Consider the following 25,862-nt stretch of genomic DNA (forward strand, 5'->3'; position numbering starts at 1 on the left):
AAAAGAGGAAGTCAAGTCATCCCTCTTTGCTGATGATATGATGCTATACCTTGAAAATACAAGAGAATCTGTCAAAAACCTGCTTGCACTGATAAAGGACTTTGGGAAAGTCTTGGGGTACAAAATAAATGTGCAAAAGACAGTTGCATTCCTTTACACCAAAAACAAGGAGGCAGAGATCCAAATAAAAAGCACAATCCCATTCACAACAGCCACCAAAAAAATGAAATACCTTGGCATCTTCCTAATGAGAGAAGTGAAAGACCTTTACAATGAAAATTACAAAACACTGCTTAAAGAAATCCAAGAAGACACAAACAAATGGAAAAAATATTCCATGCTCATGGATAGGAAGAATGAACATTGTTAAGATGTCCATCCTACCAAAGTCAATCTACAGATTTAAGGCAATACCCAATAAGCTACCAACGTCCTTCTTCTCAGACCTGGAAATGACAATACAGAAATTCATATGGAAACATAAACAACCATGATTGTTGCTAAAACAATCCTTAGCAAAAGAAACAAAGCAGGAGGCATCACACTTCCAGACATCAAACTTTACTATAAGGCTACAGTAATCAAAGCAACCTGGTACTGGTTGCAGGCACATAGACCAATAGAACAGGACAGAGATTCCAGAAGCAAAGCCTCAATTCCTCAACCAACTCATCTTTGACAAAGCCTCCACCACCCACCACTGGGGAGAGGAGAACCTATTCAGTAAATGGTGCTGGGAAAACTGGCTGACCACACGCAGAAGATTGAAACAGGACCCCTGTCTATCACCATACACAAAAATTAACTCTATATGGATCAAAGACCTGAATGAAAAACCTCAAACTATAAGAATCTTAGAAAATGCAGGAGACACCCTTATGAAAATTGGAAATGACAACCAATTCCTATTCAGAACCCTAAATCCTAAACCTTAAGAAATAAAATAGACAAGTGGGACCTCATCAAATTAACGAGCTTCTACAAAGCAAAAGAAACCATCAAAGCCGGGCTCGGTGGTTCAGCCTGTAATCCTGCGCCTTTGGGAGGCTGAGGTGAGTGGATTGCCTGAGCCCGCAGGTTCAAGACCCGCCTGGGCAGCGAGACCTCATCTCTACAATAAATCAAAAAATGAGCCGGGCGTGGTAGCGCGCGCCTGTAGTTCCAGCTACTTGGAAGGCTGAGGCGGAAGGATCGCCGGAGTCCAGCAGGTCGAGGCTGCGGTGGCCGAGAGTGGCCACTGCACTCCAGTCTGGGCGACAGAGTGAGACTTCAACTCAAAAAAAAAAAAGAAAGAAAGAAAGAAACCATCAAAAGAGCAGGGAGACAGCCCACAGAATGGGAAAATATATTTGCCAATTGTTTATCCAACAAAGGCCTAACATCTAGGATCTACAAGGAACTCAAATGCACTGAAAGGAAAAAATCAAACAGCCCCTTAAAAAAGTGGACAAAAGACATGAATAGACACTTCTCAAAAGAAGATATATGGGCAGCCAACAGACACATGAAAAAGTGCTCAGTCTCTCTCATCATCAGAGAAATGCAAATCAAAACCACATTGAGATACCACCTAACCCCAGTAAGAATGGCAATCATTAATAAAACAAACAACAACAGATGCTGGCAAGGATATGGAGAAAAAGGAATGCTCGACACTGCTGGTGAGAATGCAAACGAGTGCAACCTCTTTGGAAGACAGTGTGGCGATTCCTGAAAGAACTATAAATTGACCTTCCATATGACCCCGCAATTCCCCTATTGGGAATATACCCAGAGGAACACAAATCATTCTACATAAAAGATACCTGCACACGTATGTTCGTTGCAGCTCTATTCACAATAGCAAAAACATGGAACTAACCATTTTGCCCATCGAAGCTGGACTGGATTAAAAAAATGTGATACATATACACAGTGGAATATTATCCATCCATAAAGAAGGACAAATACATGGACTTTGCAGCAACTTGGATGGATTTGGAGTCGATCATACTCTGTGATTTATCACAGAAACAAAGAACAGAGTTCCATATGTTCTCACTCATAAACGGACCTTGAACAATTATGCTATAAGAAAGTGATTGGCAGTAGTGGGAAACTGTCAGGGGAAGGGGAGCTGGGACTGGCAGTTGAGGGAAACTGCAAGGGGAGGGAGGGGCATACTTCATCAGCAAGGGCACCTGCATGATCAATGTTTATATACCTAACCCTGAAATGTACCCCACATCTTTATAATAAAAAATTGTTTTTAAAGTTTATCAACATTTAAAAGAAAAAATATATCCCAACAAATGAGAAAAGAGATCAAGGCATAATTTTAAAAGTTCCAACTCAAAACCAAGAAAATGTAAATTAAAAGCATTGAAATATTATTTTACAAATCTACCATATTATCAAGTTAAAAATAAAATTAGAATACTGCTGCCATTGAAATGATGATAAAAGAAGTACTCTTAGGTAACATTCGAGGGAATCGGAATTGATAGACCAATTCTATAAAACAACTTACAAGTCATACATCAAAAACGTTAAAATATACAGACCTCCAACCCAGTCATTCCTTCGAGTCTTTAGCCTAAAAAATAATTTAAAATGCAGGCAAAGATTTACACACATAAAAGCTGAATACAGAATAGTCTGCAACTGCAAAAGATAGGAATCAACTTAAATATCCAACTACGAAAAATGGTTGATTATATTATGTTTCATTCCTAACACCATAATGTTCATTTTGAAGAGTTTTGTTGACATGGGAAATAGATTATCATAGAATTCTGATTGAGAAAAGAACTAGACATAACCCCCAAAATGCATTATGAAAGATTTTAAGACATGGCAAAGCTTATTTGTGAGAGCAACAATATGGATGAACTGAATCGAACTTTAATATTGTATGCAAAGCAAATCCCAAAAGACTATATACTATACATAACCCTCTTTATATAGACATCAAAAATTTCTAACATGAAACAATAAATTGTTTTGACATACAAATATATGCAATGTAATTTTTAAGAAAGCACTGGGCTCGGTGGCTCAGCCTGTAATCCTGCGCCTTTGGAAGGCTGAGGTGAGTGGATTGCTTGAGCCCGCGGGTTTGAGACCCGCCTGGGCAGCGAGACCTCATCTCTACAATAAATCAAAAAATCAGCCGGGCGTGGTAGCGCATGCCTGTAATATCGGCTACTCGGAAGGCTGAGGCGGAAGGATCGCCGGAGCCCAGCAGGTCGGGGCTGCAGTGGCCAGAAGCGGCCACTGCACTCCAGTCTGGGCGACTGAGTGAGACTCCAACTCAAAAAAAAAAAAATAAAAAGAAAGCATGGGAATGCTCTTTCCCCTTCCCAACCTTCTCCTCTTGAACAATGCAGTTCTAAAGCCTTTAGGTGAAACAGAGCAAGGTAGACATCTGTACCAGAAAGGACAGGGAAGCATAGTATGCCAGAGCAGGATGTCAGAGCCCAAGCAGGGCATAAAGAGAAAAAAGAGCAAAGAGAAAATGCGCATGGGAAGATAATCTGGCAGGAGAGTCACAGACAAGTAAGGTAAGGAGGGTTTCTACATTGGTAAGAGCATCCACATGGGGGAGAAAATAGTGGAGGAGACCATGGATTAGCTACAAATGGGGGGATGGTCAAATAGGTAAAGAAATTTGAAATAATGGGAGCCAGGTTTCTAACTGTCGGAAAAGAGAGATAAGAACATGAAAGAAAGCTAATATTAACTCTCTGGTGTTGGATAGAATAAGAGGTATCAGTATGAATTAATTTTCAATGTATATAGAAAGAGATATAGAAATAAATATGAATGGATAAGTGTGTGCGTAAATATACTTGTTCACCGAGAAGATCTAGGCGAAGCACCCCAATAGCAATAAGTCCTCATAGCACTCAAATCTTGGCTTCTAAATATTGTCTCTACAAAAAGAAAACAAGGATTTTTGGGGAAATGGCAGATTCTAAGATTGGGGCAGAAATTATATGAGATGAGCTTGGAGCATTTTGTAGTACCAGAAAGTAAAGAAGTACTACATACATACATACATACATACGTAAACACACAAAGATGGGGTTATGTCAAAGGGACATACAGGAGCCAACTGAAAGAGTTCCCAGTGGCTAAAACTGAAACAATTTAAGCAAAATATAAATAAATTAGCATTGAATTATAACCCAAAATATGAATGTCCATGAATCTATAATTGTGTAAATAAATGATTGAATAAATAAGTACATAAGGAAATATATGAGGAGAATAGACAAATCTCCCATGCAGAAGAATTCCAAATAATTTATGTAGATAGATACTCCACCTTCAAGGAGGTGGAGCATAACTCCTGCTTCCCTCACTGAAGTGTGGACTGCATAGTGACTTCCAAAAAGCACAACATGAAAAAGAGGGGAGAAAGTGTAACTTTACAGTGAAGAAACCTGACAAACATGACTTCAGTCAGGTAATCAAGGTCAACATCACAGTGATCATGTTGATAGTATATACCCTTGATGTGATGTATTGAAAATGGTACTTCATTTCTGTGGTCTTTTTCAGAAAACACACAACCCCAGTCCAATCATGAGAAAAACGTGAGACAAATTCCAATTTAGGGCCATTCTACAAAATACATGACCAGTATTCCTCAAAACTGTCAAGGTCATCAAAACAGGAAAAGTTTGAGAAACTGTCATAGCCAAGAGGAGCATAAGGAAACATAATCATTTAATATAATATGGTGTCCTGGATAGAATACTGGAACAGAAAAAGGAAATCTGAATAAAGTATGAACTCTAGTTAATAATAATACATCAAACTTGGTGCATGTATTGTGACAAATATGCCATACTAACGTCAGATGTTAATAATAGGGGAAAGCGGGTGTGGGATTCATGGGAACTCTCTGTTCTATTAATATCTTCTCAACTTTTCTGCAAATCTAAAACTATTCTAAAATTAAAAGTTTATATTAAAAAAAGCAAAAACTCTATACTAAAATTTCCCAGAGTTAGAGAACAGAAAGTCTTTAAAGTCTGGAACTCATCCCTCCTCTGAACTTCTACAGAACTTACTGTTTAACTAAATTGTCACTTAGTAAAATTAGACTTAAGTTGTACTCATACAACCTCCAGCACCATGCCCCTAAAGTGATCGTCATTGTCATTCATTAGGGACCATATACAGGAAATCTCCAAAAAAGATTAGGGGTGGTATCAATATGTGTTAATTTTTTAAATTGCCATCTATTTCAAAAATTATTTTATTTTATTTTATTTGCACTTAAAAAGCAGTCAGTCCATTTATTGGCATTAGGAAAGCATTCCTTTAAAGGAGAGGAGAGCTGAATACTCAAGTCTTGGTTATTTTATGAAAACTTGTGCCCAAACTCTCCATCATCGTACACAGCTTAATCGCGACCGGGAGCAAGAATTCGAGTTAAATAAATTGAACCTGCCTGCTAAAAAAGACGATAAAGGGAAACGGGTGGTGATGAGGCGCGTTCTTGCTCTGATACTAGAAAGTTTCCGACACAAGAAGCTAACTATTCCCTAGTGCAGCACAAAACTGCCTCCTACTGTCTCCCAACTGTCTCCCAAGAAAGGGTCCAAGTTCTAAGAAAACTTCCTGGAAGACAGGAACGCAACCCACCCCCCACCCCTCACCTCTACTCTATGCATGGCCTGTGGTTGAGAAAGCAAGTTATTAAGAACCGGCTGACACCCTTGGGGAGAGCATCTTCCTAGAATTTCCAGCATCAGGCCTCAGTTTCCCCATCTGGAAAAGGCAGCCGTGGAGAGAAGGAAACCAGGCATCCAGATCTAAATCATCACTCTCCTCATTGTACTCCAACAGGTGCCGCCTGATCTTGGACAAGTCGACACCTTGTCCAAGGCAACAAAGTCCTCCTTGCTGCGCGTAACAAGGAAGGCGGGGTCGGTAACCAAGCCGGGGCACACGCACACTTGGCCTTGCTCCACAAAGGCCACAGCAGCCTAGAGATGCTGCACCATGCGCAGCTTGAGCAGCACGGTGGGCAGGTGGCAGGGACAGAAGGACGAGGCCTTGATGAAGTTGCAGAGCTCGAGCGAGCCGCGTGTGGGCACCAGGCCTAGAGTATACAGCGTGTCCAGGAGCACGGTCAAGGCGCTCACATGGAACGGGTCGCGCTCCAGCAGGTCATTCAAGCGCCGCGCCAGCTCGGCGCAGCTGGTTGTATCGCTTTTAGTACTCCTGCCGCCGCAGCCAGTAACGCTGCAGCACGCGCAGCTCGTGCAGGTTGTGGTCGGTGACCTCCCAGTTCAGGAAGTCCCACCTGCTTCTGCAGCTTCTGCTTGTGGAACTTAAACCTCTGCACCACGATGACGGCAGCTGGAGCAGCAGCCAAAATTAATTCTAATAGAAATATAATATGTTTCAAGTGGCTCTGAGGCACAGTGAGAACAAGAACGCACGTAGAGCAAATAACAATAAAAGTATAAATTCAAAGGGACTTAGAATGGGGTATTCCTCCCCCTGGGAGCTTGTAGTTCCCCATACCTGAGACCCTAAGCCAGGCTTGGAGAAGACAGACATTTGTACATCTGTGGGGAAGAATTCTCAGCACAAGTGTCAGCCACCTTTGGCAGCCTTGGAAGTGCATGTCTCGTGGTCTAAGATAACTGGAAGGATTGACCCTTTCTACAGTAAGGCAAATGCCCAACAAGAATTCTCAGCCTACCTCTGAATGCTGAGCAAGACAGCTTCAGTTTCCCAGCAACCTCGTTTCCCCCTGAGCGCAAAGCATCACTATCTACAAACACTTAATTTTGACTATTGGCCATTGCCTTGCTAAACTATGGTGTGTCCTTGTGCTCTTTGAACTATGGCCAGGCCATGTTTTCTTAAGCTTTAGCCCCCTCCCCTGCCTTGGGGAGGTGAATCTCCTGTTTTTCTCTCTCTCTTTCTAATTTAGTTTTTAAATAAGTGATGTTTTCTAATCTAACTTCTGTGCAATTCTTTGCATATTTCACATGGCATCAGATTGCACACCAGACACTCACACCCCGGCAGGCCTGACCTAACATTCTGGAGTCCCCATACAAATTTAGGATCAGTTTGTTCATTTCTGCAAAAATACAGCTGGGATTTTGGTAGGATTGTATTCAATCTGTAGATCAACTTGACCGGTATTCCATCTTAACAACACTGTCTTTCATTCCATGTCCTTTTACTTACTTAGATCCTTAATTTTTTTCAACAATGTATTGTAGTTTTCAGAGTATAAATTTTGCACTCCTTTTGCTAAAATTATTCCTAATTCAATGCTATTGTAAGTGAAATTTTTCTTAATTTTATTTTTGAGTGGTTTATTTTCAGTGCATAGAAATAAAATTGATTTTTGTGTATTGATTTTGTATACAGAAGCATTTCTGAAGTCATTTATTGGTATTAAGCATTTTAATAGGTTTGTTGGAGTTTTAATTAGAATAACATGAAAAAATGAACATCTGCTGTCAATAATTATCATTTATTGTTGTCTATGTCCAATCGCCTAGCTGCACTAGACTTTCATATTTTTGAGGGAAGACATTTTGTCATGCATATCTTTGTAGGTGTTCAAATAATAAAATCAGTTGTTCAAAGCTCCTAAAAAATCACAGAGAGGTATTTCACAAATATATAGTAGCTAATGTTCTACCATAGATTATTTGCAGAATAAGCTATCATATGTGTAAATATGTATGAACAAATGAGTTATGCTAAACACTATAATTGGTACTCATTTCTAGCATCTTTACACCTACTTATCTGTATTTCAGAGGCTGGAAGGTTAAAAAGTACAGGTTCTAGACTCCCTTATCCCTAGGATGGGTGTACTTTTAGATGGGTGTACTTTTAGAAATTTGGAAGATGAAAGAGAAGGTTTTGAGTTCTTCTGGGTATGTTCCCAGTAGGGGGATTGCGGGGAAGGGGGCGGGGACACACCTCATCAACAAGGGTGCCTGCACAGTGAATATTTGTATACCTAACCCTCAAATGTACCCCATAATTTTAAAATAAAAAATTTTTAAAGTTAAAAAAAGAAAGAAAGAGAAGGAATAATTTTCTGCAGTTGCTTATGCAGCAAATGGGCTTCAGCAGAATGAGTGTTGGCAGCAGTAGGGTACTGTGCTCAATGTTCCCTCATCAACTCTGTGGAGTAGATGGTGCCATTTGACCTTAAATATAGACTTTTTGACTTCCATTATTCCAGACCTTCCGATTTTGAGTACCTTATTTCCTACATGAAATACCTTATTGACTAAAATACCTAAGGAGGATTGTGTTTCCTACATTAAACATGAACAGATATTTAAACAAACCAATTAAGAAATCCATGCATGGTTTTAGTAACTTTCTCTTAGTACCTGAACACCACCCTAACACAGGGCACACTGCTACCTACCCACAAGGGTTTTGAAGATGGGGAGGGGGCTTTTATGTGAATATAGATGAGTATGGAGAAAAAACCTGCTAAAGCCAAATTCTTTATTCTATTTCTTAATTGATCTAGCTCCTCAGTTATATGAAAACTGATTTCTGGAAGATTTTGGAGATTCTTTCGACACGTGCCCATCTCATGATGGGTGATTTGTGAGTGCACCTGCCCACACCGCACTGAGTGTTCAGCAATTTTAGACCCAAAATGGCATGAACCCCATGCCCCACCCTCCCTACTCTCCCAATCTTGTCCCAAGTGATGTTTTTTTTTTTTGTTTCCCCAGATGAAAAAAGGAAAGGGAAATAACACACATTGAGTGTCTGATATGTACCATGCTAGGTAATTTCTATGAATTATCTCATTAAATCTCTACAATAACTCTGGCAAGTTGATATTGTTATCTTAAACTTATAAGTAGGGAGTCTCAGAGGTTCTAAACTTGCCCAAGGTTATGCGTGGTTAAGTGGTAAATCAGGGATTCAAATCCAGTCTGCCTGACCTCAAAATCCATCATGCTTTTTTCACTAGGCCTCACTACCTTCTGCTCCTGCAATTTCAAACAAATGAGATAGAGGGTTTTGGGATCATGGATAGACAAATAGCAAATGGTCTCTTTAGGATTAGAATAAGTATACCAAGGAAGAGTGGATCTCACAGAAGCAAAATAAATAATCTCTGTGTGGTCAAAGTTTCTAATTGCCTGTCCAGTAGCCATTCTCCCCTTTCTTTTTACTATAAGATCATAGGTTGTGGCCAAGAGCAATGTGTCCCTCTGCAAATGATGAGCCATGATAACTTTAAGTCAAAATATAATTCCCCTTTGTCAGTAATTACCCCAGGGCTAGGCAAGTAATCCAATATTGGGCAATGATAAGTAAAAATAAGTCTGCTTTGCGGTGGAGGTGCTTATAGGAAATACAAGAGGGGACTCCCCAAACCAAAAATTATTTATAAAAATTGTGTATTTATTCTTAGATGTTTAAACTTCAGTCACCTTCAAAAAGTACTCTCTGTTTGATGCAATACACCTATTGAGATGCTTTTAACACCTCTCAAAACAGTTTTTGAACTCGTCGATTTTGATGCCTTTTAGTGCTTCTGCTGATTTTTGTTTCACCTCTTCCACATCAGCAAAATGTTTCCTTTGAGGACTTTTTCCATTTGGGGGGAGGGAGGGAGGTTGCTCAGGGTGAGATTGAGAGACTAAGGAATAGGTGGGGCACAGGGGTCATGCTGTTTTTCATAAAAAATTGCTGAACACTCAGCCTTATGTAAGCAAGTTTGCTTGTAAATCACCCATCATGAAATGAGCAAATGCGTTGAAAGAATCTCCAATCTCCAAAACAGAGTTCACTGAGGCTGAACACAGCCTCTCACAACAATGCTAGCTGTTACACTGATGCCTATGGGTTCCTAGAGCACTTACATAGCAGGGGAAGCCTGTACTACAAGGGAACTGTTCTCCGACAGATAATTCTTGTTTTGGGGGTGGGGTGGAGTGCCCTCATATTTTCTCCCTGATAAAGAAGAAAACTGCACAAGAAGATTACTTCACCTCTTTTCTCCCTTCCTGCTTCAGAAGCTGTCATGTAAAGGTGACTGCCTGAAGCTGCAGCAGCCATTTTGCAACCATGGGGTAAGATGTTGCAGGACTAAAGACGTTCAGTTGAGGGCTAGGTATGGTGGCTCACGCCTGTAATCCCATCACATTGGCAGGCTGAAGTGAGAAGATTGCTTGAGCCCAGGAGTTCAAGACCAACCTGGGCAATGTAGCAAGACATTGTCTCTACAAAAAATAAAATAAAATAAATTAGCCAGGCGTGGTGGCATGTACCTGTAGTCCAAGCTACTTGAGCGGCTAGGTGGAAAGATCACCTGAGCCCAGGAGGTTTAGGCTATAGTGAGCTGTGATCATGCCTCTGCACTCTAGCCTGGGTGATGGAGTGAGACCTCGACTCAAAAATAAATAAATAAAATATTTTCAGCTGAGGATGGCACAGTGGATGTATAAAAAAAAAAACCTGGGATCTTTGATGACCTCATTGGGCTACTAATTCAGCTTTAGTTATCTTACTTACATACTTCTTGTTAGGTCAACAATAAGTGTTTTTCAGCTTAAGCTACTATGAGGAACACAGTTTGATACTTGCAACTGAATGCATTCAAACTGATACACAAATGAATGGAAACTTTCCTGACTATTATTTATGAGTTTTATTTTAAGGAAAAATAATGGATATTAGCTTCCATTTCCAGTGTATTTTCAGCCTGAATTCATACATCAACTTCTGTAAAAATATGACCAGTCTACAAAATGGACATCCTGAAAGATACAATAAGATCAAAGATAGACTCACTTATGATAAGTAGATTGTACTTACTAATGCAGCAGTGGAGATTCATATATGTTGGGGAAAGATTTTCCCCAGGGTTAAAATTTAAAAAGAAAGAAAGGGAAAAAAATAGACAAAGAAATGAGGGAGAGGGAGAAAGGGATGTCTCCTAGTAAACTCAAGGCCATCCCTCTAGAATTCGGCTAATTGAGGTTTTATTATGACATAACCATTAATCAGTCTGCATATGGTTTGGATTACTACTCTGGAAAGAATGCTTCAGTGCTTCTTCCACACAAATACTAATTCTACATTGGCTCAGAAATTAGAAACTCAGAGCCATGTAGGATTCTCTCACTCAGCCATACCTGGAGCCAATTGCATTTATAATTCTGCTCTCCTTGCAAAAACTTTCTCAAATTCAACAGATTTTCAAGGAAATAGTCACACTTTTCCCCCAAAGTTCAAAAAGGGTCTTCCTGGTTTACTGAGTCCCACCTGTTCATTCTGAATGTTTAGACAGATAAGACGACCAGACTCACTCTTAAGTAATATCTATTATATGTGTTGGAATTATACCAGAAATCTTTATTTCAGAAGACTACTACTATTCCAGTAGGTTTATCACTCTAAGGTGAAGGAGGAAAGATTTGAGACTAATGGAAAACTTAGCAAATTTGCCAAACCTATACCTTTCTTTATTGATTATGATACATGACCCACATTGGCTGTTGTGTGGTTCTGTGTTATATTTTTTTTAGCTCAAAGTGTTGGGTTTATTTTTCAGTTATTTTGAAGACACCTCTGCATTCTTAATAGTTTGTCAGAAAACTTTGGTTTTCCCCATCATCATTATTCTAAATATTATATTTATATTGTCAAAAATAAACATATTTGTAGTAAATTGCATCATCAACTTTATACTGAAAGTCAATGGGAAAATTAAATTCACTTTGCAATGAAGATTCCGAACCTGAGAACCATGACCTACTAAAAAAAAACAATAGAGGACTTTAGAGAGTTCATGAAACCCTTGTAGTTGGACAAGCCTTTTGGTACATGAATATACTTTCTTGGGGAAAATGTTGCTAGGTTTCAGTAGATTTTAGTAAGCGTCTGTGATGCAAAAAAATTTAACAGTCATTGTTTTGTTGTATTCTTTATTATGTTAGAATATTTACTGGGGAACTATGCGGTGTGTCCTTGATATTTGGGTCTTTTTGGTATGGAACAGGAGAAACAAATATGTTTAAAACAAGGATAAATGCTTATCATATTGCTTTCGTCTACATTAGTGCTGTCCAATGGAAATTTCTGCAATGATGGAAATGTCCTATATCTGTACTGTCAAATAGGGTAGCGTTTAGCCACATGTGTTTATTAAGCACTCACAATGTGGGTTTTACAACTGGGGAAGTGAATGTTTTTATTTCATTTAATTTTCACTCATTTAAATTTACATTTAAATAACCACCACACTAGACAGCATAGGTCTAGACCTAATTTTTAAAAAATATTATATGGAAAAAAATCATATCTCTAAATCACTCAGTGGCAGGAACCATGTCTGACTTATCTTGTATACCCAGCACATGATTCAGAATTGGTAGTCAATAAATGCTGGAAGAAAAGAAATAAAACCTGCCTTAGGTTTCTTGTGACACATAAATCATGAGTCCTTATGTTCTTTTGCCTGGAATAGTTTTATTCTAATTGGTTCAGCTTCAGTATATAAATTTTAACTGTGACAATACTGTAGAGATTTGGATGTTTAGGAAAAGGTATTTTGTACTATTGGAAGTCACAGGGTATTTATTTGTGGGAGCCAGATTATTTAGTGCTAACAAATGATTTGCCTATGGGTTACACAGAAGTTGCAGTAAAGTAAAAAGAATACTTAAATAGTTTCTGAATGAAGATCAAATTCAGGTCATTGCCAGGAAAACATGATCTAAAGACGAAGCCAATCTTTATATTAGCTGTAGAATCCTTTGTTAAATCAAGGTAGTACCTCAGAGTAATTTCAGTCATACAAAAAGCTTTTTATTCTATTTATTTATTTATTTTTGATTATTAGCATTTTTCTAGCAATATAGTATTTATTTATTTATTTATTTATTTTAAAGATGTGGGAAACAATTTAGGGTTAGGTATACAAGTGGTCACTGTACAGGTAAAGTTTGGGTCTCCCTTTGGTCCCTACTTGGCCTGGGTTAAGATCAGGTACCCTCATTTACATTGTGTGCTCCCCTCACCCCCATTACAGCAGTATCCTGCTACTGCCAATCCCTTTCTTATGGTATTATGGTAAATGTTCAGGGTCCACTTATGAGTGAGAACATGTGGTACTCTGTTCTTTGTTTCTGTGATAGAGCACAGAGTATGATAGACTCTAAATCTATCCAAGTTGCTGCAAAGTCCATATGTTTGTCCTTTTTCATGGCTGCATAATATTCCATTGAGTATATGTACCACATTTTATTTTATCAATCCAGTATACAAAAGGCTTTTTAAAGAGATTAAGGTTGTGCCTCAAGATGCTCTCACTCAAACAACAAAGAAGAGTTTATAACTATGAGATTTGTGGATGTGATTTTGTCTAAGGGAATGAACTCCAAGAAGATTCAAAGGAGACTTACAAAGTTCTTAAAAGAGTTACATGTGCAGAAATATCACCAGCTTGACTGAGGAGAACAGAGACATTATTGAATAAGGAGAGACCTTTGAACCCCCAGAATTCTACTGACAGAAAGCAGGCTCACAGGGCTGCTTAGCTGTGAATAGGTACTACATTTTCTGAAAAAGTAATGATTATTCAGAGGGTAGAATCAAGAGGGCAGAGTACCCAGGCATAGAGAATTCTTTTTTTTTTTTTTTTTTTGAGTTGAAGTCTCACTCTGTCATCCAGGCTGTAGGGCAGTGGAACATTCTCGGCCACCACAGCCTCGACCTGCTGGACTCAGGTGATCCTTCTGCCTCAGCCTTCCAAGTAGCTGGAACTACAGGCACGTGCCACCATGCATGGCTAATTTTTTTGATTTATAGAGATGAGGTCTCCCCAAGCTCCCCAGGCTGGTCTCAAGTCCGTGAGCTCAGGCAATCCTCTCACCTCAGCCTCCCAAAGTGCTGGGCTTGTAGACATTAGCCTGGCCAAGAATTATTTTCAAACTATAAGAAGTGAATAAAGAAGTACCAAAATGCGGCCAGCTAGATTTCAGAATTTCTATGGACCAGTGACTACTTCATGCCTTCCATTTAATCTCTTTTTAATAGGAATCTGTATAGCAAGTATATTATCTGCCTACCCCACCATTGTAGGCTGGGTGTGTGTAGAGCAGATTACTTGTCTCTTTAGTTTTACAGGTCTACACATAGAGAAGAACTATATTCAAGGGGTTACAGTTAAGGAACTATATCTGAGGAACCTCATCCCCACCTGGAACTGATATAGATGATGCGATTCTGGATTTTGATGCTGTAATGGGATGCAATTTTTAGGAATATTGGTAAGGGGTGAGTGTATTTTGCATATGGAAGGAAGAGGAATCATTGGGGGGCCAGAGGGTGGACTGTGATATGCAGCTTCTAAGATGTCCCCCACCAGTTATCCCTGTCTCCTGGCATCCATACCCTTGTATAACTCCCTGCTTTGAGTGTGGAATGAACTTACTAATTTGCTTCTAATGAATAAAATATGGCAGAAGGGATACCATAGCTCTTCCAAGTTAAGTTATAATAAGACTGTGGTTTCTATCTTGGATACTCTCTCTCACTCTTGGTTCACTCATCCTGGTCAAGCTAGCTGCCAAGTCATGAGGAAGCCCCGTGGAGAATCCTATGTGTTGAGGGACAAATGCCTGCCAAAAAATTATATGAGTAAAGTTGGAAGAAGATCCCCCCACCCCCACACAACACCCACAAGTCGAGCTTTCAGATGAAACTGCAGGCTAAGCCAACAACTTGATTGCAACCTCATGAGAGACCTTGAGCCAGCTAAGTCATACCCAGATCCTGACTTACAAAAATTCTGATATAAAACATGGTATTTGCTTTTAAAACAAAAGAAGGAAAAGGTAGAGGAGACGGAGGAAGTGGAGGTGAAGGAAAAGGAAGGAAAGAAGAGGAATTTGCTTTCAAGTGAGAAGATTTTGATGTACTGCTCAGCCTTGGTTTAGTAGCTTTCTCTTAGGTCACTGCAGTAAGTACTGCTCATGCCCCACCCACATCCCCTTTACTCAGACTGTTGTGTCCATCTCCAGGCTTCTGGGAGCCTTTGATTGCTAATGACTCACAGCTTCCCCCTCTTCCAGAGAATTGTCCTCAGCTGATAGGAGCCGCTTAATCCTCCCCACCCATTTCCTGGCGGCAGCCAATGTTTTGTTGATATGGAGGGACATGAGGTCAGACCCCTTACCTTCAAGGGTGAAGTGGAAGTGCAACTCTGCAATATTTATGTTTCTGAGCACCTCGTGGTGCTAGACTTGACGTGGACTCTATCTGTGCTTGGCTCTTTCTTGCTTCCCTTCCTCACTTACAGGTTTGTCCTCAGAGTATTCCCTCAGCAAATCATAGGCTCTGCTTCTAGGAAACCAAGCTAAGACAGCCATTAAATCTCCCTAAACCTCAAATACCCCAATTAGCCATTCCTCATGACATTGCCATAAATTAAATGGCATAGTATACACATTTTAAAAATACTATATTAAAATAAAATACTACTATCCTTGCTTTGTTTTACAATCTTCTAATTTGATGGCTCATAGTCACATTTTCTACTTAATTCAGTGAGTATATGTTGAAGGTCTGCACTACCCTAAGCTGCTGTGTAAATGAGCTTCTGGCAAAAAAAAAAAAATGTTTAAATATGACAAACATATCTGGCTTGATTTGTTTTTAAAATTTTTTTAAAGGCATTAAGCAGAGTCAAGAATCTCAGTGCTAACAAAGTTTTCTGTGTCTTTAAAATTCCTCCTTCTAAACAATCTTGAGTGACTTATGATTTAGAATATATATATTCTAAATATATATTATATATTTATATAATATATATGTATTATATATATAATATATATACATATACTATACATGTATGATATTATATAAAATAACCACCAGGAAAAAATTAACTGTTGTGAAGTTTAGTCTATGAATTCAGATGATCAGATGATAAAGTTTGCTTTAGGAAAAAGTGTGTTCGAGCTTAATATTATAATAGTTTACACTTTGAAGTAGGAAAAACCCTGTAGTTCCCTATATGCCTTCATGACCTAAGATCATTTACAAAATGGGAGCCCATTGAAAGTTATTTTATTGCTGAACAGTATTACTACCAAGTGTCTTGTATTCTGACAACTCTTGCTAACACATGAGAGTGTACAAACATTTCTCATTTCTGGTCACCCCAGAAAAGAGCCTGTCCATAGCCTGTGTGCACAGATGTTAGAGTGGGAACTCTTTTCTCCTCCATGGCTCTTCTCTCCTCCATGGCTAAATCTACAGAAGCTTCTTAGCTGGAAAGTCTTAATATAAGGGAGGGTCTTTGAAGAATTCTGGGAGTAGTGAGTCCCACATGCCTGACTGGCAGGCAAGACCTGTTCTGTTATGTCTTGGGAAAATTTCAGCACAGAGGAGGGATGTCCAGGAGCTGTGTGTAAAGGTAAAGGGGTGTGTGTGTGTGTGTGTGTGTGTGTATGTGTGTGTATGTGTGTGTGTGTGTGTGTGTGTGTGTGTGTGTGTGTGTGTGTGTGTTTGAAGGAGTGGAGCAGAGAAGAAAATTTATATGTTCAGAGCATCGGTTTCAACCCTAAGACATAGGCCCAGAACAAGTACGCAGAGAACTAGAAGCTGTAAATGAGATACTTTTCCTTGGATGCCTTTCTTTCCCAAATAAGTGGCAGACTAATGAATAAAAACCTAGGGGTAAGAAAAGGAGGGAAAGTACACAAAGAAAGATCCTTGTTCCAAAAAGAACAAAAGGATCCAGAAAGATAGATCTAAACCTTTTGCTAATCATGGGGAATAGATTGAAGGAAATGTTTAATTACCAGTGTTTTTTCTTGGAGGAGAAGATTCAAGAGAATGTTCAGCTGAAGCAAGTTTATAGGACATAGCAGACATTCACCTGCCTATATCCCCCTCTTTTCTCTACTACCATCCTAAGATCCTCACATGAACAAACAACCAACTACAGTAGTATGTTTTAAACTGTTGACCCAATTTAGTACATGGCTAGTATTTTTGTAATGAAATAAAATAGAATTGAAAATGCCAGAGTGCATTTAAACACTACTTTGTGCAACTTTTGTTTCAATTATATAGATGTATGTGTGGTAGGGTGTCCCCAGTTTGGATGACACAGTCTCATCTTATGCCTGTTGTCCTAGCATTGTTACTTTGTTCAGCTTTGCTGATATATAAATGACCATGTTTTGATATACTGAGAGTGTCAAAAAACGAATACACAGTTTAAGAAAGGAAAAAAAAGTTTTAAAATTATAATACTCAATGTGTACCAATAACAAAAGATAAAAACAAGTCTGCATCTATGATGTCTGTAATTACACATTGCGACTGTAATTAAATTCAATTTCAAAAAGTAATACATAGACAACATCAATTAAAATGTGTATACATTTTTTGGTACCCCTGGTACGTATACACTGTAAAATAATCAAGCTAATTAACATGCTCATTATCTCACATGGTTGCTATCCAACATTATTATTAATAGCATTCTTTTCCACTCTTAAAAGTTTTCTGCATTGAACAATAATAAAACAAAACTGCATGCAATAATAATAGGTCACATTCATATTTCTTCCTGTGGGTCTTAGTCAAAAGAATTAGAAACACGGTGATTTAAAACACTTTGAGAACATATAGATGTATCTAGTTAATTGTTTCTTCCCTCAGAATGAAGGAATTTTTTTTTTTTTTTTTTTTTGTTGGAGTCTCGCTCTGTCGCCCAGACTAGAGGGCAGTGGCCGCTCCCGGCCACCGCAGCCTCGACCTGCTGGGCTCCGGCGATCCTTCCACCTCAGCCTTCTGAGTAGCCGGAATTACAGGCATGTGCTACCACGCCCAGCTGATTTTTTTGATTTATTGTAGAGATGAGGTCTTGCTGCCCAGGCGGGTCTCGAACCCGCGGGCTCAGGCAATCCACTCACCTCAGCCTCCCAAAGGCGCGGGATTACAGGCTGAGCCACCGAGCCCGGCTTGAAGGAATCTTAGAATGTGAGAAAGGCTTCAAGGGACCAGAGGTGGAAGTCTTTGCTTTCCCCTGATTTGTTCAGGAAACAAGATGTTACATCCCATGAAACACAGAGTAAGTACTCAGTTCCCTCAACTGCTCATGGCCTTCCTCTCTGGTCGGATGAAATTGAAAGAGACCTGAGATTAAGTTCCAGCTCCATCACTAATTATACAATCCTAACTAGGGAAGCTACTTTTTTTTCCCAAGCCTCTTTTTGCTCATCTGTAAAATGGGTTGGCAATAGTGACTAGAAGTTCACAGTACATGTTTCCAAATTATGTTCCCCCAGAACACTCCCATTTCAATCTCTAGTTGGAATAATCATAGTCAGGCAAATCAATTTGCCTTCCTCCTTTTCCAATTAGCAATAAGCAATTAGCCCGTGTCACTTTAAAAATTCACCTGGTTCTTTCATGTGTATAGCCTCTTTAATTCCTCAGTGCAACTCCATGGACCAGGTATCATTCAGTGACCAGAATGCATATCTAGGGAGAGCAGCAACTCTTTGCAACTTTATTCATGACTAAGCTCAGAGAATGAAGTTAATATCAATTACAGGAGACACAAAGATTAAACTTTTCTGACCCTAAATCTCATGCAATTTCACAACTACTTGTTTCTGTCTTCATGCCCTTGCACAACCCACCTAAAAGCCCTTCCCCTCCTCTCAGTTCCTTTTTTTGTGTGTTAAAAGTTATTTCAAAGCCTAGCTCCTCCGGTTTCTAATCATTACTTTAAATTCCATTCACATTGATGTGCTGGGTTCATATTTTAAAATTAGCACTGATTTTATGTTGCTTTGGATTTTCAGAAGTCATTTCAGATATGTGTAGGTTCTGTCTTCCCACCTAGACATTAAACTTTTCAGGGAATATGGTCGAGGGTTATTTCCTTTTATTGCCCCGTGTAGCTAACAAAGTGCCCTTCTAGTCTAGAGGTTCTCAAAAGGACTCTTCCCCTTGAGACTTTAATCTACACATTACTTATCTGCTCAAGCTGTTCTACCAATATCAAAATGAGACATCCATCTCCCTTAGTGAAGGCTGTACTTACAGAAACAGATACTGTATTTAAGGTTTTAAAAAGCTGCCCAAATAAAGGCAAGACTAGCACATAGTTTTGTTCTGTTTTGTTTTGTGAGTTGGAGTCTCACTCCATTGGCCAGGTTGGAGTGCAGTGGCACGCACCCTCATGGTCACCCCAGCGTCGACCTGCTGGGCTCAAGCAATTCTTCCATTTCAGCCTTCCAAGTAACCGGAACTACAGGCACACGCTACCATGCCTGGCTAATTTTTTTATTTTTATTATAGAGATGAGGTCTTGCCAAGTTGCCCAGGCTGTTCTCGAACCTGTGGGCTCAGGCAATCCCCTCACTTCGACCTCCCAAAGTGCTGGGATTACAGGCTTTAGCCACCACGCCCATCCAGCACATAGTTCTTGGCAGTAAACTAGTGGTACAATTTACAAAATTCTAGCACATTGTGGTAAAATTGAGAATAATTGGGTCCAGGAAAGAGAGATATTAAGAAAATAAAATAAAATCACTGCAGTGTGTGCTGAGAATTGAAGGCAGTAAGATTTTAATTGCCAGCTGTAGAATATTTTAATACAGTAGATTAAATGGCAGAGAGAGAGAACTGTGAAGAAAGATACTTCCAGAAAACAGCCCTTAAATGAACATCATGAGAATGTCTATGACAGGCTGTAGCCTGATCAGCTGAAACCTAAGGCTTTTTTCTTCTAGGTTCCCCAACAGAATAGAACACCAGCACCCAACAAAGAATACTTGGATTTGACTTAAAGTCTTTTTGAGTCAGATCTGATCGTGGTGAGAGATAGAATGGTTTATTTTGGGGGTAGCTTCTCTTTTTTGAAAGCATCCATTTTTCCATTCAGTGCCCTTGAATTGACAGTAATACACAGGCTGTTGTCACTTATTATTATCTTTACTAGAAGACTCAAGCTCTGGGGAGAAAAAGAAGGTGGAACTAAACTAATGACAATTCTGGTTTTCAAAATGATTATCTGAAGACCTTGTGCTATACCTGTTGCTGTAGGCTAAACCCCAACATACAATACCTGGTGCTATCACCTTCTCTAGGGTGCTACCCAGGGAAACAGGACTCCTCCTTTTGGAAAACTTCATTATTCCTCATGCCACCTATGACGTTATAGTAGAGATAAGTTTATCCTATACATTGACAGTAGGAACAATCACAATCAGATCCTTCAGAGGATTTTTCTCTGGTGATAAAATAAGGAAGAGGTGAGTCTTAAAATTGTCAATGACAAAGGTTAAATACCATAGAGAATCTGAGAGAATGAAGCCATAAGAGAAAAGCAGAGGCAAAACAACAAAAAAAGCGAGAAAGAAATCCCACAGCATTTCAACTTTTAGTTATAGTATTCCTTGGTCCCTCCAACATACCCCTGCCCTTACATAAAACAATAAACCCCCATTTTTTCAAAACTAGTTCAAGATTGGTTTCAGTCATGTGCCATCAAGAGTTATGACTTGAACAGTAGACCATGAATTCACATCTGAATGAAGCAAATGACTAAAACATATGGGAAGACATCTGATTTGGGATAACAAGTCAGTCTCAGTGTATCACTTCCAATTCCTTATTTCAAAATAATACTGTAGCTCAGACTTAAAACACATTAGTGAGCTGGTAGGACCAGCTTCATTTGCAATAAAAGACATTAGATTAGAATAGGAAAAAATAGTAAATACTCTTTACACACCACACACCACACATAGACTCTGACAAGAGTCTTAGATTTAATCACATTCTCTCTCTCTCTCTGTGTGTGTGTGTGTGTGTGTGTGTGTGTGTGTGTGTGTTCGTGTGTGTGTGTTCTGGATTGTGATGTAAAATACATATATTTCCTACTGCAGGTAGCAATCAAAAGAGTTTGAAAACAATTGTGTTATACAACTTAACTAGGAATCCCAAGTTGATAATCAGAGCAGTCTTTGCTATACATAGCAACTAAGGCCTTTATCCACTCTCAAGTTTACATAATGCCTTAACACAACTAATTATACACTGGGTCCCCAAAATGCCTTCTTTCACTATATGGAGATCTTCCGATCCTTATAGGGAAACTTAGGCAACAGAACAGAGAAGTGAGGACAAAATATTGGATCAATAGGATTTTGGTGTTATTCAACAAATACCACATGCAGTTCCCTGTCCAAAGAGAGGCCCTCAGAGAGGCACAGGGTGGCTTGTAACCCTGCTAGGATATCAGGGCACTGATGACAGTAGTGTCAGGTGGCCTCCTACCTACAGATGTCAGTGTCCCAAAAGTGCATTTGTAAGTCAGTTGCTTGTAACTTGAAATTTGCTTTTTCTTGGAAATCATAATATTAATGATGATCAGGACTTATGGAGAGTCTATAAGAGCTGTTTTAAGCCACAAATTAGTGTGCCTGGGGGTGGCTCAGTGTCCACCAGATAGGTAGGACGTTCTCCTCCCTCCCATGCCTGCTGCCCTCTGCCCTGAAACACAGCATTCAGGTTCATTCTATTTCTGGTACAATTGTCCTGCTAATTGTCAGTCTTGATCTGTTGACCCAGATAGAATCTAACAGAGAGGTTAATAAGGATATGGATATTTATATGTGTGTCCTGGTTTCTCTTACTGAGAGCACTGTGATCCAAAATCTTAAAGCTCAGGAATTCCAGATGCAAACATAAATTACCATTTTTATTTCCTGATTGCTCTCAAGGATGCTGCAACTTGTCAATACATGAGCCTACAGGCACTTTGGCTCATTCCCAGCCCCTTGCTGGAGAAGCGCCTGCAGTAACAAGCTCCCTTTGTCCTTCCGCCAGCACCTCCAGTCATCAATAAACCATAGGGCCAAGGCAAGACTGTCTGCAGGGAGGGAAATGGGGGTTGCTGGTGAAGCCCCCATTTGCAGGGATGAAGTCAATTCTCAGAAACCATGGGTCAGCGAAGAAGTTTCCTTTAAGGAAACTTGGCCAAAGCTGAGTCTTTCCGAGCAATTTTCTAGCATCCTGGTAAGCAGCTACAAGTCCAGGGTAAGAGGGAAATGACCAAATAAAAGGTAATGAAATGAAGTAGCAACTATTTCTCTAACCTTTCGCCATGCAGAAACAGTTTTGCACAGCACCACCTTATGCAGTCTTATTTGGCCAAGGTAGACACCAGTGATCCTAACACAGAAGTTTGTGGCTTTTAAGGGAGAAGAAGGACATACTATTTAGTGAACAGACACTACCCTAGATACTGCCCTGGGTAATTCACATATATTATTTGATCTAATCGTTGTGTTCACATAAAACCTATCCAAAAAGAAAGAAAAAAATGCAAACACACTGGTCTGGTATGGGTCTTTAAAAGTAGTAGTCATGTCATGCTAAAATTTTGTACAGCACAATCAAATCGGGTATGGGATCTTCTTCATTGCTACAGATGCATTAGAAAAGCTAAGACATAGGCAATTTTAGAGCATGAATGCCAACGTCTCCTAGAACTACCCTTCTTAAATGAAATGCTGAAAAAGAAATTGTAAATAAAAAATTAAAACAGACAATAAATCAGAAACATCCTAGGTAGACTTTTCCTCTCCTCCCTTAGTGATTCTCCCTCCATAACACACACACACATTCTCAAAAGTAGCAAATGGCAACTTTTTGGGGTTTGTTGTTGTTGTTGTAAAATCTTGAATAAGTGTAGGATTAGCCATCTCCACTAAAAATTTTCTAGTTTGTGAATCTGAGGGGGGTAATTTGAGAAGGTACATATATCCTCCAACTCATCAAATTACAGATTGCTCTGGCTCAATCCCATGAAATACATTTAAAAGTAACTATAGGTTGAAAAGGGAATCAATTTCAAAGTCAAACAATTAGAATCCTACTCCAGGCAGTGTGATGAGCCATGTAGCCTGATTGTGCTCACATGAAAATCAATGAAAAATTCTGCATGAAAAATTTTAAAAGAACTCAAAATCCACTTTGACCTTGCAAAAAAGTAAAATATACTTTTTGCAGGCCAAATATTACAGCTCACTTTTCATTCTTAGAACAATTTGAGCTTTGATTTCCATGGGCTAGTGAGGCTACAGCAGTTTTAGAGGAGACTATCCACCTCCCTTAACACAATAGCTTATATTCTCAGCGTAAAGAGTGAACTAGAAATAAATCCATATCATGCATGGGACTGCAAAGGAAAGTTCTTGTTTTGTATCCTGGCACTGAGTGGAAGATGGAAAAACTTTCCCCTGAGAATTTAGAACCATATTATTATTGCTATTTTACTGTTACTAAAATCCTATTAATAATAATTAAAACCACAATGATACCATTTCATACTCATTAATTTAGAAAAAGTCAAAAATCTGACAAGATCAACAAGGGCGTTGAGCAATAGAAATACGCATTGGTGGTAGAAGTTTAAATTATTATAACTTCTTTAGTAAACAATTTGGTATTATTGGACAAAGTCAAAGATATGTATGCATATGATCCAGCAATTCCACTCCCAGGATTTATTCTAGAAAAATTTCTGAACAATGTTCCAGGAAGATAGATAAGAATCTTCCCAGCAGAACTGTTTGTAAGAACATAAAACTAGCAGCAACCCAAATGCACATCAAGAGTAATACAAACAAACTATGGCATAATTATGCAACGGGATCTTAATAAGGTAAATGAACAAACCACATGCAAGGAACAAGTCTCAAGAATCTAATATTAAGTGAAAAAAACAAGTTGTAGAAGAATATATTCAGTATGCGTCCATTTATACAAAGGTCAAAAGCATGTAAAAGTAAATAATATGTTTTTAGAGATATAAACACGTTCAGTAATAATATAAAGAAAATTATAGGAAAGGTAAACACAAAGTTTAGGACACTGATTATCTCTGAGGATATAGGGAGAGGGATAGAATTCAGTGAGGGGAACAGCAAAGACTACAAGGTAACATTTATGTTCTGTTTTTGGTAATGTTCTTCTGCTAGTAAGTAAAGATATTTGTTGTATTTTTTTAAAACCTTATCCATAGTATATAAATATTTCTTAGTTTTACTCATTGTTTAACTTAATTTATTAAACTCTAGCAATTAAAATATCTTTGACGCAAAAAGTTTGCTTGTTAGGTTTGTTTCTCTTTTGTTTGCAATTATAAGAACTTGTTTATCCTAAAAGTTCTTGAGGATGACAATTTGGAACTCCAACTACAAGACACACTTTGCCAATAAAATTAGAGAGTCTTAGATCTGGAAATGCTCTTCGAAGATAATCTGATGCAGGCACCAACCTTGAGTGTTGAGAATGACCCAATCAAAACTCAAAGTCTGGAGACATAGCCATCCCTGTTTACAAGCTGCTCTCAACATTTTACCTCTAGGGCACTTAAAAGTTCTTCCTTAAATTCCATCTAAAATCTTTCTTGCTTTACTATTGTATACTGGAAAAATCCAGAGATTAGGAAGAGGAGCATGCAATTAAATAGCAATCAGACTCTAGCTGGCTGTTTTACTTGAGCTCAAATTTCCAGATCCAGGAAATATATCCCAGGGCTCAAAATAATATAAAGGATGGACAGTAGAATTTTTCTTCAAAATCACTGAAAAATTAAGGAAAACCAAAGATGTGTCAAGACACATTACAAAGGATAATTTTCTTTTTAAGATTACATTTATTTATTTTTATAGAGTTGTGGTTTACAAATGAGAATTTATTATATAAGTAGGCTGCATCCAAGTCTGGGCTTCTAACTGGCCTTCACTTCTCCTGGTAGTGGACCAGGTATCCTTTGTGTTGCTGCATGCCTCCCACCCTCCTCCAACCCTCCCTCCCCTAGCAGTGCCCAACGACTGGCAATCTCACCCTTGTGCTAATGTAACTAGCAATCAGGGCCCACTTATGGTGAGAACATGTGGTATTTAGTTCTTTGTTTCTGTGATGGTTCACTTAGTATGATGGTCTCCGAGTGCATCCAAGTTGCCGCGAAGGCCATGATTGTGTTCTTCTTTATGGCTATGTAATACTCCATCATGTATATGTACCACATTTTTTTTATCTAGTCTACTTTGATGGGCAGCAGGGTTAGTTCCATGTTTTTGAAATTGTGAATAGTGTGGCAATAAACATGCATGTGCAGGTGTCTTTTTGGTAGAGTCATTTATGTTCCTCTGGGTATATTCCCAAGAGAGGGATTGCTGGATCATATGGAAGACCAATTTTTAATTATTATAGGAATTGCCACACTGCTTTCCATAGAGGTTGAACCGGCTTACATTTCCACCAACAGTGTTGAAGCATTCCCACAAAGGGTAATTTTCAGTGGGTAAAATTACCCATTTACAATGGGCAAAAATATGGGGTGTGGGAGCTATAACCATGGACATTTTCAATTATATTCCAAGCTTTATTTTATAACAAACTTTTATTATTCTTTTAAGTCAGGGTCTCATTCTTTTGCCCACATTGGAGTGCAGCATGGCTCACTGAAGCCTCGACTTCCTGGGCTCAGACAATCCTTCCACTTCAGCATCCTGAATATTGCGACTACAGGCATGCACCACCATGCCTGGTTAATTTTCTGACTTTTTTTGTAGACATGAAGTCTTGCTATGTTGCCCAGGCTGGTGTCAAACTTCTGAGGTCAAGCAATCATTCCACCTAGGCCTCCTGGAGTGCCGGGATTACAGGCATGAGCCACCACCACACCTGACCAGAACATGTTATTAACCAGAAAAATATGAAGAATTTTTTAGAATGGTGATAATTTGAAATCAGCATTGGTAAAAAAAAAAACAAAAAAAAAAACTAATCAGACAAAT

At 38.9% G+C, this 25,862-nt stretch overlaps 1 protein-coding gene and 1 pseudogene across 1 annotated transcript in view; both read right to left on the reverse strand.

Annotated features, from left to right (window-relative positions):
* Positions 1-25,862, reverse strand: part of LOC103257170 (sushi repeat-containing protein SRPX) — a 72,266-nt gene that overhangs the window by 21,736 nt on the left and 24,668 nt on the right. The window lies entirely within an intron of this gene.
* Positions 5,692-20,180, reverse strand: LOC103257171 (annotated as a pseudogene).

The sequence above is a fragment of the Carlito syrichta genome, unplaced genomic scaffold (assembly GCF_000164805.1).
Source record: "Carlito syrichta isolate Samal-C Ts95f unplaced genomic scaffold, Tarsius_syrichta-2.0.1 Scaffold301603, whole genome shotgun sequence".
NCBI classification, from domain to species: domain Eukaryota; kingdom Metazoa; phylum Chordata; class Mammalia; order Primates; family Tarsiidae; genus Carlito; species Carlito syrichta.